The sequence below is a fragment of the Schistocerca gregaria genome, chromosome 4 (assembly GCF_023897955.1).
Source record: "Schistocerca gregaria isolate iqSchGreg1 chromosome 4, iqSchGreg1.2, whole genome shotgun sequence".
In the NCBI taxonomy this organism is placed as follows: Eukaryota; Metazoa; Arthropoda; class Insecta; order Orthoptera; family Acrididae; genus Schistocerca; species Schistocerca gregaria.
In genome coordinates, this window is record NC_064923.1 from 591476256 (window position 1) to 591494876 (window position 18621).

Sequence of the window (18621 nt, forward strand, 5' to 3'; positions counted from 1 at the left end):
GCAGCCCGCCTCCAGTGGTGTCGCAACAGGCGTGAATGGAGGGACGAATGGAGACGTGTCGTCTTCAGCGATGGGAGTCGCTTCTGCCTTGGTGCCAATGATGGTCGTATGCGTGTTTGGCGCCGTGCAGGTGAGCGCCACAATCAGGACTGCATACGACCAAGGCACACAGAGCCAACACCCGGCATCATGGTTTGGGGAGCGATCTCCTACACTGGCCGTACACCTCTGGTGATCGTCGAGGGGACACTGAATAGTGCACGGTACATCCAAACCGACATCAAACCCATCGTTCTAACATTCCTAGACCGGCAAGGGAACTTGCTGTTCCAACAGGACAATGCACGTCCGCGTGTATCCCGTGCCACCCAACGTGCTCTAGAAGGTGTAAGTAAACTACCCTGGCCAGCAAGATGTCCGGATCTGTCCCCCACTGCTCATGTTTGGGACTGGTTGAAGCGTCGTCTCACGCGGTCTGCACGTCCAGCACGAACGCTGGTCCAACTTAGGCGCCAGGTGGAAATGGCATGGCAAGCCGTTCCACAGGACTACATCCAGCATCTCTACGATCGTCTCCATGGGAGAATAGCAGCCTGCATTGCTGCGAAAGGTAGATATACACTGTACTAGTGCCGACATTCTGCATGCTCTGTTGCCTGTGTCTATGTGCCTGTGGCTCTGTCAGTGTGATCATGTGATGTATCTGACCCCAGGAATGTGTCAATAAAGTTTCCCCTTCCTGGGACAATGAATTCACGGTGTTCTTATTTCAATTTCCAGGAGTGTACTTTGTCAAACAACGAATGAAAAGACGCCACTGAATGTTTACACAAAATCCCTTTATAGCAATAGCTTGTAACCTGCCAACAGTAAAAAATAATTATAAAATTCACATTTACTGTAACCTCCCAAAAGATAAATTCTTTCCGCAGCTTGGCAATAAACACGTGACTAACCTCTCAATGAAAATTTGACTCATATATAACCTTTCAATAATTAAGTGACTGTGAACCTAAACTGGCAAATCAGGATGTCAGCAATGCTGCGTAATGGCCCTGAAAATCATTTTGAATAAATTGAAAAATCTTACCTCAATGAAGTCGCCGGATAACGCGTATATATCTGCTCCTATAAGAAATTTTTCTGGCATAGCCCAGTGAATGCTGGCCGCTAGATTTGCCGCGTATAAAGAGAAACAACTGATTTTTCTTCACAATAGTCGAGATGACCATGGATATGAGGAATTAGTAAAATTTTTAATTCAGATAAATGATTGACCAAAGTTAAATTTATAAGGAAGTTTACTATTAAAAGATTTATTTGAAGACATTTACATGGGACTTGATATAACAGTAGTACAAAATCAGTTATTGCAAATTACATATGCGTGGCTATGAATAGTAATTCTTGGTTTTACCCTAAACTACATCGCTTAGGCACTGCCATCGCTCTCCACGACCGGCCCAACCGCCCAACTGCGAGCTACTGCTACCACTACTGTCGACACGGCTCTCTGGTCGGCGATTATATCGCAGCTTACATATTGCAGGCAGCGCGTGAGCAGTGCATCGAAGTTACATCTTATTCATGGACATCTTACAAGCTATTCTCTAACAATGTGTGTAAAAAGTATTACCCTGCAAACGAAAAAATGTATTGAAAATATCTCTAGCGTTTTCTCAAACTTAGCCACCTAAATCAGTCTGGGGTCTCGCTAAAGAGTGCCTCTCCCACACTGCCCAAAAAGCTTCCTCATTTCTGTGCCTAGTCTTTGGTGTTAGAGACAGAAGACTCTCTTCCACTCTATTGAGGTAACTGACACTGTAACCAGGCGATTAAAAGTGATACAATCAATCTGTATAAACAGAAACAGTGCTGAGTACGTGGACGTGGACACATTTTACGTTTTAAATCTAGCAACGTGGCGGAATAAAGCAAAACTTGTGAGGATCCAGAGAGTGATGGGAAACAACGCCCGATCTCAACTGCAAACTATTGAGCGCTATCTGAATAACACTCGCTACATTTTGGAGATTCGGTTGTGTGAGAGAACGCCACTCCTTGGAGTTATTTCACGAGTCCTGGTAAACCAGGAAAATGCCCGCTTACATACGTTGTGAAATATACTAGCTCCCAAGAACGACTGGTGCCACTCATGTATCGGTTGCTTATAATTAAAGTACATCTACTCACTGAGGTCAGGTGCGGTTTGTAATTATAGTAGGGCAGCAAAACTTGGTAGATATGCTAATGCGTTAATGCGGATCAGATTTATGAGAGAGAAAAATAGTTCCAAATTTGACCACCAGGTGCAAACCATAACGTGAGAGAACAGTATGGCACTCGAGCAGAATCCGTGCGCTGCTAGTGAAACTCCTATGTGCTCCATTGAGAGACCACCACCGACTGCAAGTTCTGTGTTCAGCTCTGATGTGGTTAAATGGTTTAAAGAAGATTCTATTGAAATTCTAAAACCCGGATGAGCTTGGTGTCGCACCTGCAAGACGTCCTATACAGGTGGAAGTTGTTGGAGAGGCTTTGTTGCAGATGCCAACTATGCATCAAGTGCCCAAGGTAGCGCTAGGGCTCATGCAATGTCACGACAATTGTCCTTCCCATGGTCCACAGTATGAGAATTTTTGCATTCCATATTACATTGCTACGTGTACAAGATCCAGAAAGTTCACCATCTGATACCTCGTAACCTGCAGCAACGTTCTGAATCTGCTCTTTGACTTCTGGCGTGGACTGAATTTGATGACACGTGGCCGGGCAATGTTATATGGAGTAACGAGGAACATCTTATACAACAGGGTGCAATGAATACACAGAGCTGCGGAATTTTGGTACTTTTAAACCCCGTGTTGTGCAAGAAGAGCCATTGCACTCGTCGAAGTGGATGAGGGGGTGTGGGTTCACAATCCTCTTTATTCTCCAGCCCAGTGTGGCTGTCAGGTGTACCATGACATCCGCACGTTATCGAGACTCCTTGTACAGTTGTGATTCTTGCTTTGGAAGAACGCATCTGCTTGGAAACCACTGTTTTCATGCAAAATGACTAATAACAATATCAACATTATGCCTTTCTTACTAGTCTGACCTTTTCTGCCCACGTCCCATTACACACGGGAGACTTTCTTCACGTCTTCCTTGCATTCACAGAGCCAGATTTTCACCTGTAGGCCAAACTTGGAACTAATTTCTTCCAGCATCAATGGGTTTTCACATTCACGCTTTAGCGTATCTACCCAGTTTCGCTGCCATACAATTACAGCTCATAACTGGCCTACGTCAGTAGCTGCACTTTGATTATAACCACTCAGTATTAACAGCATGATCTTCTGACGTGAAATGGTTCTGAGAAAGTGCGGAGTATCTGTATCGAAAATTTCGTTGCAAGGTGCTAGTTGAGACTAATTTCGAATGTACACTTCCATTGTCAAGGGCGCCATTGACGTTTTTGGCCGTAATACTCCCAAATGGGTGGGTCATAAATATGTAAATATAATATGCTGACTGCAAGCGACTTATTAGTTGAAAAAATATCTTTAACCTACGTGGAGACTCTAGGAAGTAAGTTACACATTTCGTACCACGGCAAACCCGTGTAGAATGAGAGTGGTGCATTGTCGGAAAGGAGAGCATCTTCTGGATTCCTCAAAATGCAGTTCCACTGGTTACGGATGTAACAGGTGCATCACAGTGTGGGAATTAGATGGCGGGCAACTGAAAACGTACTTCAGAGTTAAAGTAAGCAGGACAGTACGATCGTTCTGAGAGAAACATCTATATTGCTCACAGATTCACAGTGAAATTCTGGACTAAATGCAGCGCAGCGTCCAACCATAGCGAAATGGTGCGAACAGTTCGTCTAAGGCCTCAGAGACATGGATGATGCTGATCGGGCAGGTAGGTCACCGTTATCGACAACAGAATGATAATGTTCAGGCAGTCGAGGAACTGACTGGCTGCAGTCGCAGATTTTCCAACGGTGAGTACGTTCACACAGCGGTTCTCGAATGTCTCCATGACCAAGAAGACGATTTATATCGACGGAGAACTGAACGGTTAGTAGAACATTCCAACCGTTATTACACAAGCTTGGTGACTATACTGAAAAATAGAGTCATGTATCTGTGTCACTTCGAAGTGTGCGCAGCAGTCTATAAAAGTTACATTGTCTGCCATAGCAATGTGCTTCTTTACCATCGAAACTCCTTCCTAGAAATTAGTCGCGGGTAGTCCTTGAAGAAAATACTGTGAATAACTACGGCAAATAGCCGTATGAAAGGTTACAATACTTCATAATCTCAGTAATGTTGAATTTAAGCGAGAAGGTTGGCTTTCAATCACTCATCAATGATATAAAACAAATACATAACTCGACACTTTAAGTGAAACAGAAAAATAGTTAGTTGATTAGAACAAACAGAAAATAAACATCCTTTATATTGAGGTTTCTGTAGCTCACCCTTCTTAGAGTCTGTACAGTGCAGACAGCGTTGCGATAGCTTCTTGCTACTGCAGCAAGGGAGATTAATGGCCTTCGGTATCTGGGCGGTGTATTTTAGATGGCGCAGAGCCGCTTTGCTGCACAAGAAGCGCTCAAATGGTGAGAGGAAATAGCTTCGGAGATGTCTGTCCACACTTCGACTGGGGTTTACATCGCGCTGTCGTCTTCCCCGAGGCGCCAAAGTAGGAGGGCGGATTCCGCGGTGACGCTCTCAGAAAGGCAGGAGAAATAGACGGTCGCTGCAGATTTATGGGTCCGGGATATTCCCTGTCACCCTCCTGTGGAAAGGTCGCAGCCTGCCCCGCTGGTTGACTACCGCCATGAACGAGGGATGTAGAACGTGTGTGCCATCCCTGCACTTCTTTATAGCTCCAGGGAAGGACTCTTAAGGTCTAAAGTTCACTATTTTTAGCGCCCCACAACTCACGCAAACAGCTTGTTCGACGAATTCCCAAGAGATACGTAGCAGTAAATATTCCGTCTTTCGACACTGTCGACAAGCGAGATGTCCAGAGCGGTGCAACAAATACTGAACTTTTTTTTTCTTCCTTCGCAAAATGACACCAAGAGTGTTAGGTGTACTTCCCACCGACACAAGATTCATGATTCGATTCACCTCGTGAGCGAATACGCCGGATGAGGCAGCTAAAGAAGGCAACACAGAATATAGCCATAATCATTAAACGCATCGAAGTAAAACTTACGCACAGTTATAGGGGACAATGTGGCAAATCTACTGAGTCAGGCATGTAGTATTTCAAGATTTTAGCTGTCGAATTATGGCACAAAGAGTGGTTTCTTGAAGGAGCCAAATACTTTTTTTTATCTGTGTCTCGAAGCCCATTTGTGTGCTCTGCTGCTGCGGTCAGACAATTTGCTAATTAAGTTACTCTTACTTCCTCATGAATACGACAGCAAGAAAAGGGAATGTGCTTTCCTTTTTTGCTATTGTTGGCAAAGTTGTAGAGCAACAGTGAGATTCTAAGGTATCTTGGTTGTGTCAAGACCTAATCACTTGTGTTTGCAAACTTAACAATATATTTCGAAGACACTAGAAATGTAAGAATGAAATACGCTAACGACAAAAAAACAGCAACTTGCGAGATAAATGGAACTAACATTTTAGCACCTGTAACAGGTAATTAAACTGTCAAAACTACCCTGTAAGTGTAAGTAGAAACAGCGCAAGAAGTGTCCTGCATATACTGCAGTCCAATGCAATTCGTCATTTCCACATCTTCTTTCACCTACAGTTCCTTGGCAATCATTTTCAAAATTGGTTACAGATCTTTGAGCGATTTCTACCAAAAAAGTGATCCATCGTTGCTAAGCAAGTTTATGTTTATAGAAGAAGCTTGGTTTACGAAACGTTGGCAAATAAATCTTAGCAACACGCGCTACTGATCAGCTAAAAAATTCACATTAGGTGACAGACTTGGATAAATGACGTTGTAGAGATGTCAACGTGTAGTGAGATCCTTTCAAGAATAGCATGATTCGTCCCACTTTTATTGACGACACTCCAAACGGTTATACGTTCCTTATAGATACGGTGCTGCAGTTATTGGAAGACATACCGGTATCAACTTCAGTGCTTTCTCTCCCATTTAAAGGAATAAATTGACGCTTTAGAATTTTGCGGCGCCCCAGAAGGAAAAGTTACGTTCTGGTATTCATAAAACTTCTATTCAATACCTTCGACCATAAAAGAGAGTTTGCTAACTACTTTAATGAAAAGTATGATTTGCACTACTCTGAATTTCTTTTGTAAGTTTAAGTGCAGAATTTCTTTTGTAAGTTTCAGTGCACAAAAAATGAAAAAAGCATAACATAAAATTACTTTGTGCACATTTGAAATTTGGTTTAGATGAAATTGAGATAATTCGATTGCGGTTCCAAATTTAACTGACAGGGAATTATAATTTGCTAAACACAACCAACTTACTTAATTAATTTACCGCAAACTCTACACATCAGTGACAATTACAGTATGGCGTGAAAGAGAAAATGAAGTTATCCATGCAACTGTGACGGTACTATCGAATATATGAAGGCTAAACAAAAGATGATGTGGAACCCCTAAGTTCCATTTACCCTAACAATGTTCCAAGTTACTGTCTGCACTCTCGTTGATGTAATGTAAGCAAACTGCTGGTAGCATGGCTGGTAGCCATCAAATGCATACCTACAAGTGTTCTGCTGTGCACTCAGACATTAGAGACGGGCAGCCTCAACTGCAGAGGGGAGCTGCCTTCGAACTCGGCCAATCCAGTTGGAAGTGATGCCAGCCGTCTCACATCACCTCAGAAGGTACAGTCCCTTCTCGTCCTGCTTACAAATGCCAAGTCCCTAAATTTTAGAAGTGCCACGAATAATGTCTGCATTTCGTCTGTCAGTTCTCATCAGTTACATTTTGTCCGACAATGGTGTAATTGTTTCGTTGTTAAAAAATCTCCTACCAGAAACTGGCAAAACGTCATGTCCAATAAGCTCATTTTCCGCCAATCTACACACATCAAAAAACGTTTGCATCACCCTAGTTGCCAGAACTCCTGAAGACCGACATTGACTGTGGATGTTGTATCACAGACACAGTCCCTTCGACTGTTCAGCGATGTCACTAAGCTCGCCCAAAGATATAAAACAACCCCTCATGAGGAGCGCCTATTAGACGGAGGGGGTCCGACAGCCGATCAGTTCCAGTCCTTCCACCAGGAAGAAAGTACACGGCTCGTATTGTTCAACCTTGCCTAGACGGCCGGTCAATACCGCGGTCCGATATCGTCCGCATTGTTACTTTGTGCCAGGAAGGGCTCTCAACAAAGGAAGTGTCCTGGCGTCTCGGAGTGAACCAAATCTGATTCACTATGAAGAACAAGGGTTTCAGATGAAGTCACTTCGCCGTCTGCAAGTCACTTGGATAATTCCACGCACTATCCTGACGAAAGAGGACTTCACGGACGTGATGCGACTGCTCGTGTGTTAGAGACATGTGGGATTGGGATTTAGAGAGACAGAAGCGGTTAATGAGTACGCATTCACGACATCCCACGCTGCCCATGTGAGTACTGAATACACGCTCCAAAATTAGCAGTCAGAGAGAGACCACAGTCAAATGCTATCATGACAAGCGCACTAAGCCAACGAAAAAGGATGATGGTGGAGCTCTCACAGTAACAGAGAAACTAATGTAGAGCATAGAGTGTGAAAGAGATTTAAGGGCATCTGAGAAATACTGTGATTTGTGCACGGAAATACAGTACACATCCACTCATCAGTAATAGTAGATAATGTTGTTCCATACATCGTCGTAAAATAATTTTCGGAGGACCGCAGGTGTTTCCATGAGTCGAAGAAGCGAGAAAAATTAATGGCGTCTCACGCGAAAGCAAGGGACTCTGCAGACAAACCAAATATTTATCTTGTTTATGACGACGAGAGCGAGTTTCGAATATTTGACGTCCGCAGCCTAAGGTAGTATGCGACTCAATAGTATAGCGTACAGCATTAGTGGTATACACAACTGTAGATAACAATTAACGACACCTTGTATTTTGTGAACTTATTTTCTGTGATAATACGTATTTATTGTGCTTAGACAGCCATTTTTGTGTGTTTTGTGGACTGTGGGACACTTCTTGTGAATGCGAAGAGGTGATATTATGATTGCATGTGTGTGATCATGTGTTCCGCTTGCCGACACACTGCACAGTACGAGGTTGAGAGAAGCCATCTACATTCAAAACCATGAGACTTCCCTCTACGCGGGATTATAACGCAGCTCACACCATTGCCTTGCCACTTCCATGTAGGTTATTTTTTTGTAGATGTGTGTACGTAATTCTAATATGATGTGTAGTGTTTTATCATATCATATGCATAAGAACTGAACGAAGCTGACATGCATGGTGAGAACCACGCTCGCACCAGTTTTTATGAGATTCCTGTTGCAGCAAACAAAGGCATCCGAAGTACGTTGCGGTCGGTGGAAATGATATTTCATTTTAGCAAAGTAGCGAATAGAATTTGGATTCAGGCATGCTAGTATAATTTTGCTTGTTAGAAGTTAAGGGCACGTTAAGATCGCTTGAGTGTACCAAGTTAGAGACACGCAAGATCTTTGTTTATTGTTGAAATTCGAGTCCGCCCGTGTGGCATGCACAGCGGACACTATTAAACTTAGTGAAGAAGATTATTTTGCATGGTACAAGTTAAGGGTACGCTAAGGTAGCTCAAGTATACAAAGATAAGTACACATACGATTTCTTTTTAGTCTGCTCATGCAGCTCACACAGCCAACACTACGAAACTTAGTGAATAAGGAGTAGGCCTCCCAAAGATCGGTGATGTGTACAATATACATAATGGTTGTAGGTACCGTGGTACAAAAGACCAATCTCATTACTGTGTGTTTTATTTCCTTGGAAATAAACCCATTGAGAAGGGAAAACGTTGTTATACATCCCACCCTATCTGCCTTCGCTTAAGGCAGTCGAAGAATGTGTATCATCAATATTTATTGTTTTGGGTGACTAAGTGTTGAAAAAAATTGTTCAAAAGGCTCTGAGCACTATGGGACTTAACGTCTGTGGTCATTAGTCCCCTAGAACTTAGAACTACTTGAACCTAACTGAACTAAGGACATCACACACATCCATGCCAGAGGCAGGATTCGAACCTGCGACCGTAGAAGTCCCGCGGTTCCGGACTGAGCGCCTAGAACCGCTAGACCACCGCGGCCGGCGACCAAGTGTTGAACTGACATCCACTTTGTAGACTGTTTATAGAACTCGTTGCTGGACATTATTATGTGAAAGGTCAACTTTTGGGTCACAAGTATTATTTCTAAGTGTTGAACTGACATCCACTTTGTATACTGTTTATAGAACTCGTTGTTGGACATTATTATGTGAAAGGTCAACTTTTGGGTCACAAGTATTAATTTCTAAGCGTATTTCTTCTGCTCTTGTTTGTGACATGTAACTAGCTGATGAACATCATTACATTACAGTGCAAGGTTTACTTAAATTGCAGAGATCCTAATTGTATGTGCCTTCCACGTGTCACATTAGTGAGTTAAGAATTTGTATTACCATTAGAAAACGAAATATTTTTTTTCTTTTTTAAGTATGTATGCAATCGGCCAAGTGAAGATAGATGGGTCACTTTATTGTGACTGTCAGTCTTCCTTATCAGCCACTTAAGTGTGATGCTAAGGAGCTGCAATATCTCCTCAAGAGACCACTTTCAACGACTCCCAACGCCACTGTCCCAGGACGACTGGAAAGTCGGACCTCATACAGAGAGCACCATAGATGCGGACATGGGGGCATTCTTCAGACACGCAGGGGGTAGTCTGGCAGATGCCCTCATATAACGTAAGAATGGACATCATGTAAGGAGCCTGGTGGAGAATGAGAAACTTGCCGATAATTCGCGGACGCCTGTGGCACTAGAGTGTAGATAGAAAAGCGTCAAGAATGTGTACATCGAGGCGTGTGAAAATCTTGGCTAAAAGCAGTAGTTTAGGCTTGCATTTAAAAAACAAGAAATATGCAGTAAATACAGGACCCTATGGAGACACTAAATACACCAGACACAAAGCGTCAAGAATTCCCTCGGAGGGGCGCGTGTAACTGTGCAACTGCAGATGTCAGCTTGCTTAAAAAAATGTTTGCTGGACATTAAAGAATTGCTTTTTAACGAGGAACGATAGCAGATTCTTGACGATGTATAAATATAAGAGTGTCCAGGCCTCATAGGGAGCTACAGTTGTTTGGCAGCTGTCACAGAAACTAAGGAATGTGAAAAATACATCGGGACAATGAGTGACCAACGCTGGGAACAGCCTCGATAGCGAACATATGGGCAAAACGCCAGTTCCAATCACATTCCTACCCATGCAATATATGAAGTTTCTACCTAGCGTTGTACGGAGTGGTCATGAAATGGCTGTCGATAATAGGGTGGCATTGTAAATTTAGTCCGCTAATGACAACGCCGAGGGCACGGAAAATTACTGGAGTCTGGAGTTAAGGAGAGTGATAGAAAGAGGAGGGAAATTGGTGAGACGGTGCGAAAGAAAGCGGAGGCTCTTTTACATGTCGCCTTCTTCGTCGCCGAGCGGGATTAGCCGAGCGGTCTCAGGCGCTGCAGTCATAGACTGTGCGGCTGGTCCTAGCTGAGGTTCGAGTCCTCCCTCGGGCATGGGTGTGTTTATATGTCCTTAGGATAATTTAGGTTAAGTAGTGTGTAAGCTTAGGGACTGATGACCTTAGCAGTAAAGTCCCATAAGATTTCACACTCATTTGAACATTTTTGAACCTACTTAGCCTGCTCACTGACTAGGACTCCTGTCCTAATATTCATCGTCATTTTGTAACTTACTTTTTTCCTGTTCCATGCTAAATGGATGTATGTTTACGGTTCAGTGCTTGGCAATGAAGCACTCGACTAAGCATGAATAACCTTGCTTAACGCTCGCTTTCCGGCACTGTGATTACGCTGCTTCGGCTACGAAACCCCATGCTAGCGGTCAACGCAGAGACCACTCCGTAGCCTCGGTGCAAAGCCACGGGACATCGGTGAGGGCTACAAAAGCGTGCCTAACAGCCCCTAGGTGACGGGTGGAACCAGTCCGGCATCTGGCACCGGCAACAGCACACGTGAGATGATGGCGAAGATTCGTGAGGCAAAACATTCCCTTCCTCCTGCACCTTAATAACTGAGTATTGTTCGTGCTCAGTCATATCGGCCCTGCAAATTGTAATTTTTTATACAGGCACTGTGATAAAAGCAGAATTTAATGTTTCAATTCTCTAATTAATCTGTTCCATTCGTATATCAAACCTCTTGCTGTTTCATTTAATGATCGTAATAGTCACTGAATTATTGGCTCTAAGGGTGGGGCTACGTCGTTAGTAATCTGTATGTAATTTCGTCCCAGAGACAAAAATTTTAAATTCACTACATTTTTGGTGCCCAACATGGGATTGCCTCTTGATATTCTGCATGCCATTTAGTGCAAGAGATCAAAGAATTTTCAGTTCAGAACAATAATTAATAATGTAGTTGCTCGTTTTGTAGCTGATCTGAGGACCTATCAGATCTTGCGTCATTCATATTTGGCATGCTTTTTGGTGTTAGTTTTATAAACAATTTTACATATGAATGTTAGTAAGTTCGTTAATATTTCCTAAACCACGTTCAGCAGTCTATATCATATAAAATATTTCTTTCGTCAGACTTTGTTGTCATCTTCATGTCTTAAAAATCTTTTTGTTGACAAACGTGTTCATTTTTCGTTGAAACTCATGTTGCCTCATTGGAGAAACATGACGTTGATGTGTGACAGAGTATAGTCTCTTTGTTCACTCGTGTTCGTCCAGGGGACCATCATGGATCGCGATGACTCCAGTGTTATTATTGTCTTTGAATAAAAGCATCAGTTCTGTTCGTGTCACTGCGTATTTCTTTCAGCCATCTTGCAAATTTTTTGAGCGAATTATCCACTTGACAACTTGGAGTGACGTTCAACGTAAAATGAACAGGTTTAGCTACAAAAACATGTTTAAAACCTGAAGATAACATCAAAGTCTAACAAAGTCTGTCGAAATCGGTTGTCTGAAACAAAAATATTTTATGAGATGTAGGCTGTCAAATGTTATTTACCAAGTAAACATGATCTCTCCAGGCGGCCAGCGTGGCTGAGCGGTTGTAGGCGCTTCCGTCTGGAACCCCGCGCCGATACGGTCGCAGGTTCGAATCCTGCCTCGGACATGGCTGTGTGTTATGTTCTTAGCTTATTTAGGTTCGAGTAGTAAGTTCTAGGGGACTGATGACCTCAGATGTTAAGTCTGTCTCGAAATTATTTTGGTGTTTTTATGAATATTGAACCTCTACTTTTAACACAGAGTAACTCGCCGTACTGGTTTGCGTCCATAACCAAACAGTGACATAGTTAACCCTTGGGCACTGGGACATCTCTAGGTGGCTTGCAATCGCTGTCCACTGCTCTTCACCCCTCTTCTCCTCCGGCTTTTTGCAGCGACATCAAGCTCTCCGGGCATTTGTGTATCTACCTCATCCAGCAATCTCAAGGCAACTTGCCAGCTACATTATGCTCAACTAAACATCCACCTCTTTGAATAATTTAAAGATAGTGGACATGCAGATCATTATTTTACATATTATTGCACCTGATACTTCGCGATATACATCTAAACTGTGGAATAAAAGCGGACATTTGCTATCGCACATTATTATTCCATGAAGCAAAATAAAACAGGACAGTTGTAAAGTTTGTTGATATGTGCGTAGCTCTTTTCTCACAGTAAGCTTATGAGTTGGAATGAACAAGTGTTGATCGCTATTATGGCTTGATGCGTCATATGGTTGAGTAGCTGCGTAGAATGGTAATTCAAGAGGAAAAAAAGCAAACTAACGAAGTTTAGAAAATTATTTGCTGGGAAATGAATGTAATATTCCTTGTGATACCCATAATTACTTCATACTAAAAAAATGAAGAAATTAACAATTAGATCAGTTACTTTTTCACTGAATGTTGGGTTTGTAGAGGCCAGAAGCGTCTCTTAATGGATAATCAAATAGCTGTGCTGGCCGGTGCAAATAGAAACGAGTGTTGAGTCTTCGCTACGCACAGCAGACGGACGGGATGCAATAGTCACGGCAAGTAGGCGTAAAGGCACGTACATAAGCTGACTGAATTCTTCTCTTTCGTTCTTAATAAAGCTCTACATCTGTGCGTTTTTACTGAAATGGGATAGCAACACTGGTAAGATGTTTCGAATTATTTTCAGTTTCTCCTTTGGCCTTAGGACTACGCGTGCTGAGTACGCCTTATGTGGCTGATTGGGAAATGGTAGTGCTGCCCCCATATCACGCAGCGTGCTGCTTAAGCTTACCATTTATTACCATTCGTTAGAGAAACAAGTACAGGGAACGCTCGGCGCTCAGAACTTTCTGCAAGGATTTGTCAGTTCGCGCTCTATCTATATGTAGCGCTATCCGATCCGTGGCCTTCCAGGAGACTGTTCATTGCTAACGATGTGAAACTGATTTAGATTTGCGGTGTATATCTTACAATATTATCATTTTTTCCGAGTTGCAGCGATGCCGTTGTAATTGTTATCTTTCATCAAACAATATTACATGTTGTTACCACCAGACGAAGAGGTGGAATCTTATTTGGGTCGGTTCCGTTGAAATTGTTATGTTAGTCAAGTACTTGGTAAACAGAACCAAGGACTTTCGAGGGGAAGCGGGGAAAGCATATGGAACAGTTCCATTCTAGTGACAAATGTCAGAGTGTGAAAGTTTGCCTAAGAAGAAATTAGCATACATGTCTGACTAGTTCTTCTTCTTTTCTTTGGTGAATGGGGGGGGGGGGGCTGAGGCTGATATTAGGCAAAAAAGTAATGCTTTATGTTCCAAGGAGTTGTTTGGTGGGTACAGGAGTAGACTCCAGTGGTTGGTGCTAAAACAACGGTGTTGTGCTTCACATGAAACATTATTTTTAAAACTTCTCTACTGTGAATCATGCTTGCTATATCGATATATTTGAAGACGAGCAGCTTCTACAGTCATGTGTACCGTTCAGGAACCGTTTGAAAGTATTGAGAAATATACGTACATAGGGGCGTTTGTTAGTGGTCCGTGTTGATACCTTCAAGTCTTCTTTCATCACACCAGTTTCTGACGTCGACAAACTGAAGTCTAGGATACAAGCTCTGTGGGTACTGTGACAGAACACATGATGCGAAACACTTGGCGGGAACAGGAATACCGCCTCGACATTCTCCGAGCTACCAAGAGAGCACTCGTTGAGATTTAGTAACTTAAGTGGTCTTAAAAAAACTAGTAACACTGACCCATGTAGTAGTAAAGTCTTATGTCAAGCGGTTATTCTGAAATAAATTGTAATAATCAGGGAAAGACTTTGTGCTCATCCTGCATATCGAAAGGAAATGGGAAATGAAGATGGTGTGTTTGCCACAGTACACAAGAAACTTCTCTGAAAACCACATAAAAGGAATAACGTGGACGCCCACTGGCCCACTCATGATTGAATAACACTGGAGGTAATGATAATAAACAAACATGACTTCTTTTTGGTCCCCATGCAGTTGTAAGAATAATTACCAAATACAAATGGAAACTGAAACAAGTAGAAAGATCAAAGTAGAAATAAGAGAAACTAAAACAAGTGAAGCATTTGCGTTGAAGCAAGCACTTCTTGATGGATAGGACATCAATGACATACAGACACAGTGAAGAGACTTGTAAAGCAGGGACTAATGCACTCTAGGTGTAAAGCAAGCATAAGGCTATAGGTAGAGAGATTCTGAATGACATTTTTGACTGTTAACAGAGCCATTTGATGCCGTATCAAAATACTATCGAAAGATCTCTCGCAAAACCCAAAGGAATTCTGGTGACGTTTGAAGGCTGTTAGTCGTACCAATGTTAACTCCAGACGCTCACGGACGAGACATGAACTGAAATAGAGGATAGAAAAGCAAAAAAAGTTATGTGCTATGTTTCAAATGTTTATTTCCAAAGAAAAATCTATGAATATTGCGCCAATTTAATTCTCGCCTGCTGCAAAGATGAGTGACGTAAATGTTAGCGTCAGTGTTTTAGAGGAACGTTAGAGATCGCAGAAATTGGACAAAGCTGCAGGGCCATTGTAATTACTGTCATATTTTTACCGAATTTGAGACTGCATTAGTTCCTCTTTTAACTACAATGTACTCGTACCGTAAATCCATCAAACGTAAACCGTACCGAGCAGTTGGATAAAGGCACAGGTAACATTCGTCTACAAGAAGGGTCAGAGAGGCGATTCACAAAGCTGTCCTTGACATGCATTTTTTCTAGAATATTATATATTATTCTGAGCTCAAACGTAATGCGATATCTCGATCAGAATGACCTGCTCTATACTAGTCAGCATGGATCCATCGTTCATGTGAAACCCAACACGACCTGTTCTCATGTGATACACTGAAAGCCGTGGATCATGGCAGTTAAGTAGAAGTATTATTATCCGAATTCAAAAATATCTGCCCTTATTATGAAAAGTATGACAGTAAGGGGCATCAAGCAATATTTGTGACTGGGCTGAGGATTTATTGATAGGGAGAATGCAGCATGTTACCTTGCATGAAGAGTCATCGACAGATGAGGAACTAATCTCAGGTGTGCTCCAGGGATGTGTGTAGGAACTCTTGCGATTCGTATTCTGTATTAATGACGTTGCAGACAATATTAACAGTAAACTAAAAATTTTCGCAGCTGATGGATTGTCTATACTGAAATACCGTAAAATGATTCACAAAAATTCAGTCAGATCTTGATAAGAGTTCAAAATGGTGCAAAGACAGGCACATTGCTTTAAATGTTCGAAAATGTAAAATTTTCCACATAGAGAACGAAAGAGTGTCCAGTGACTACAAAATCAACGAAACACAACTGGCATCAGTCGATACATACAAACACCCTTGCGCGAATAGGAAATGGCATTATCACATCGGCTCAGGCTTAGATTGCCTTATCCCGACACTTAGTCCACCAACATAAAAGGCATGTCCATCGGGTTGCAGATGCGTCAGTCTACAGAAAATGCACCTTCTGTAAACACACACAAACAACCGCAAAGAGACCAGGTTCTCTTCGCTACAATGAGTGGCGTCCGATTCGCCTACAGCCGCTGCTCATATCGCTACTAGGAGGCATGGCGAACATGTCATGTCATGTCATGTTTCAGCAAGTAGATCATACCATATATGTCCGTTCGTGTAGTATTCTGGGAGCCATCCTGCCACGAAGATCACAGTTTCTGCCGCCACAGTAACCTAGACATCACACCTCTGCAGCCCCAACGAGTCAGAAACCATCAGCTGTGAGCCTCAGCCTCTCTGACACAGGCTGCCATAGAATCTGGACATCAGACTTGGCATGGGCCAGCGATTATTGACTTAAGTGGGTTCAAAACAGCCGTCCTTATGGTGGTCTGTCTGTGCTTAGATCGCAATATTTTAACTCTGCAGTGATTGCGGTGTGTACCGCACGTTCTTACTTGCAGATTTTGTATCTTTGTCGCAAACTCCAAGAGACGATTACTCAGTGTCACACATCAATAAAGAAAATCAATTCACTGTGTTCAGTTTCTCTTTCATCTTGCCACTGATTGTGGTATACACCACTCACATTTACTGAAAGATTTAGCATCTTTGTCGCAAATTCTAAGAGACCAATGGTCAGCGTCAAGCATCGATAAGGATCAGTTAATTGCGTTCAATTTATCTTTGATCTTGCCTTATCTGTGATCTTTCATTATGAATCATTTTTTGTTTGTTTGTGAAAGTGAAGTGTCTTTGCTGTTATATCTACACTGGAATCTTATTTTGGGTTTTGAGTCCGTGTGAAGTCACTTCAGCAAATTTCGAAGAGCTGTAAAATGCACTAAACACATAGTTTCAGACAGTTTCCAGCGTAGGCTATACTACTAGGACATTTTTCCAAAAGAGTTATCGTTCATAAGCCAGTGTCCCAATACCCGGTTCTAATTTCAGTATTGGTGCACACTTCACTGACCACGCAAGTCTAAACATTCATGGTGGCGTCTGTTTGTTCTATATCGTGTCTCCCTACCACTTTCGCGCAACGACACTCAGAGCGTGTTTCTTAGGGAATTGACTAGTTTGAAACTGGGATCTGTTGCTGGTAAGGAGACGCCAGACCACACATGACATGTAGAATTCAGAAGAGTTCAGTGTGACGAGCGATGATATAACCAAATACCATATGATCTCAGCGTCGGCTCCAGTGCACTCCCTGTAAAAGAATCTTAATATTAACTTAATATAGTAAAGGGTTCAAGGTTTTCCTATTTCTAGTTAGCTGGTAAAATAACGACGAAAAAGCAGTTAAGTTTACCATTGGAAATTTTATTCTACTCACAAAACATCGTTTATAAATTGCACTATTGATAAAAGGAAATGGTTTAATACAGGATGGTAAAAACCAACTGCGTTCAACAAAAATGTGAACGAATATTCCCTGAATGGGTTTCCAAGTTCTACAATCAATCGAAGGATGACCTATGCCATATCATATCTATAATCTAGGTTTAATTTAAGTTTCACAAAAGAGAAAACTATCACAATGGTCTACAGTAACCCTCAATTATCTTTAATTACTTATTTAACTTGTCGTAAATTGCAGTGGCTGATGTGGCTTCTCAATAACTATACAAAAGAAAAATCATCGCGTTTCACATCGATTTCTTCAAGTGGCAAATGTGAACACCATGAGTTGTAATTAACGATTGACACTAGTATTACGCAAAAAGGGGTGTAACAGATGAGTCTTCTGCAGTTCTGAGTGAAGCCTTATGCGCTCAAAAATGCGGCATCGTGTGCGTTCATTACCTTGTCGGTGTTTAGGCAGCGTCAGGGCGACAGCGGCCGCCGCACCAGCCATCCAGCTCGCCGTCTCGGAACTAACTCTCTCCTAACTTCTCCTTACCACAATTTACCGAAGTTGGTTTAAAAAAACTATCTGGCTGTGTTTTCATCTGACCAATCAGGGTCTCAATGTTAACCTTAAGCTCCGCCTACAAAAATTCTGTCTATCCAATGAGAAACGTTATACTTTTCGTGGCTGGGCAATGTTTTTAAAGTTTTCAACGTAACAGAGACGCTAAAAAGTCTCACGCTAAAACCTGCAGCTGGTGTGGTCCTTTTAGCGTTATCGTAAGATCTATACTGTTCTTCTGGAGGTCCCTATCTTTTAATGTGGTCTGGGGGGGGTGGTCCTTGACGTTACAGAGACGCGAAAAAGCCTCACGCTAAAACGTGCGGGTGGTAGACTTAGCGGTAGGCTAGCGACGTGGGTGTCCACTCCGTCCGATATCGTAGGGCCTTCTAGCTTAACACGGTTCTGCTCTCAACTTCTGTCCTCATTTCTCCCCTCGGAACTGTGTCTGCCTCACGGTGGGAAGGTACGACATGCAAATCAGAATTATTTCCAAGAATTACTTTGACAAAGAAATATACATACACAAGTATTGAGATATTATCCTA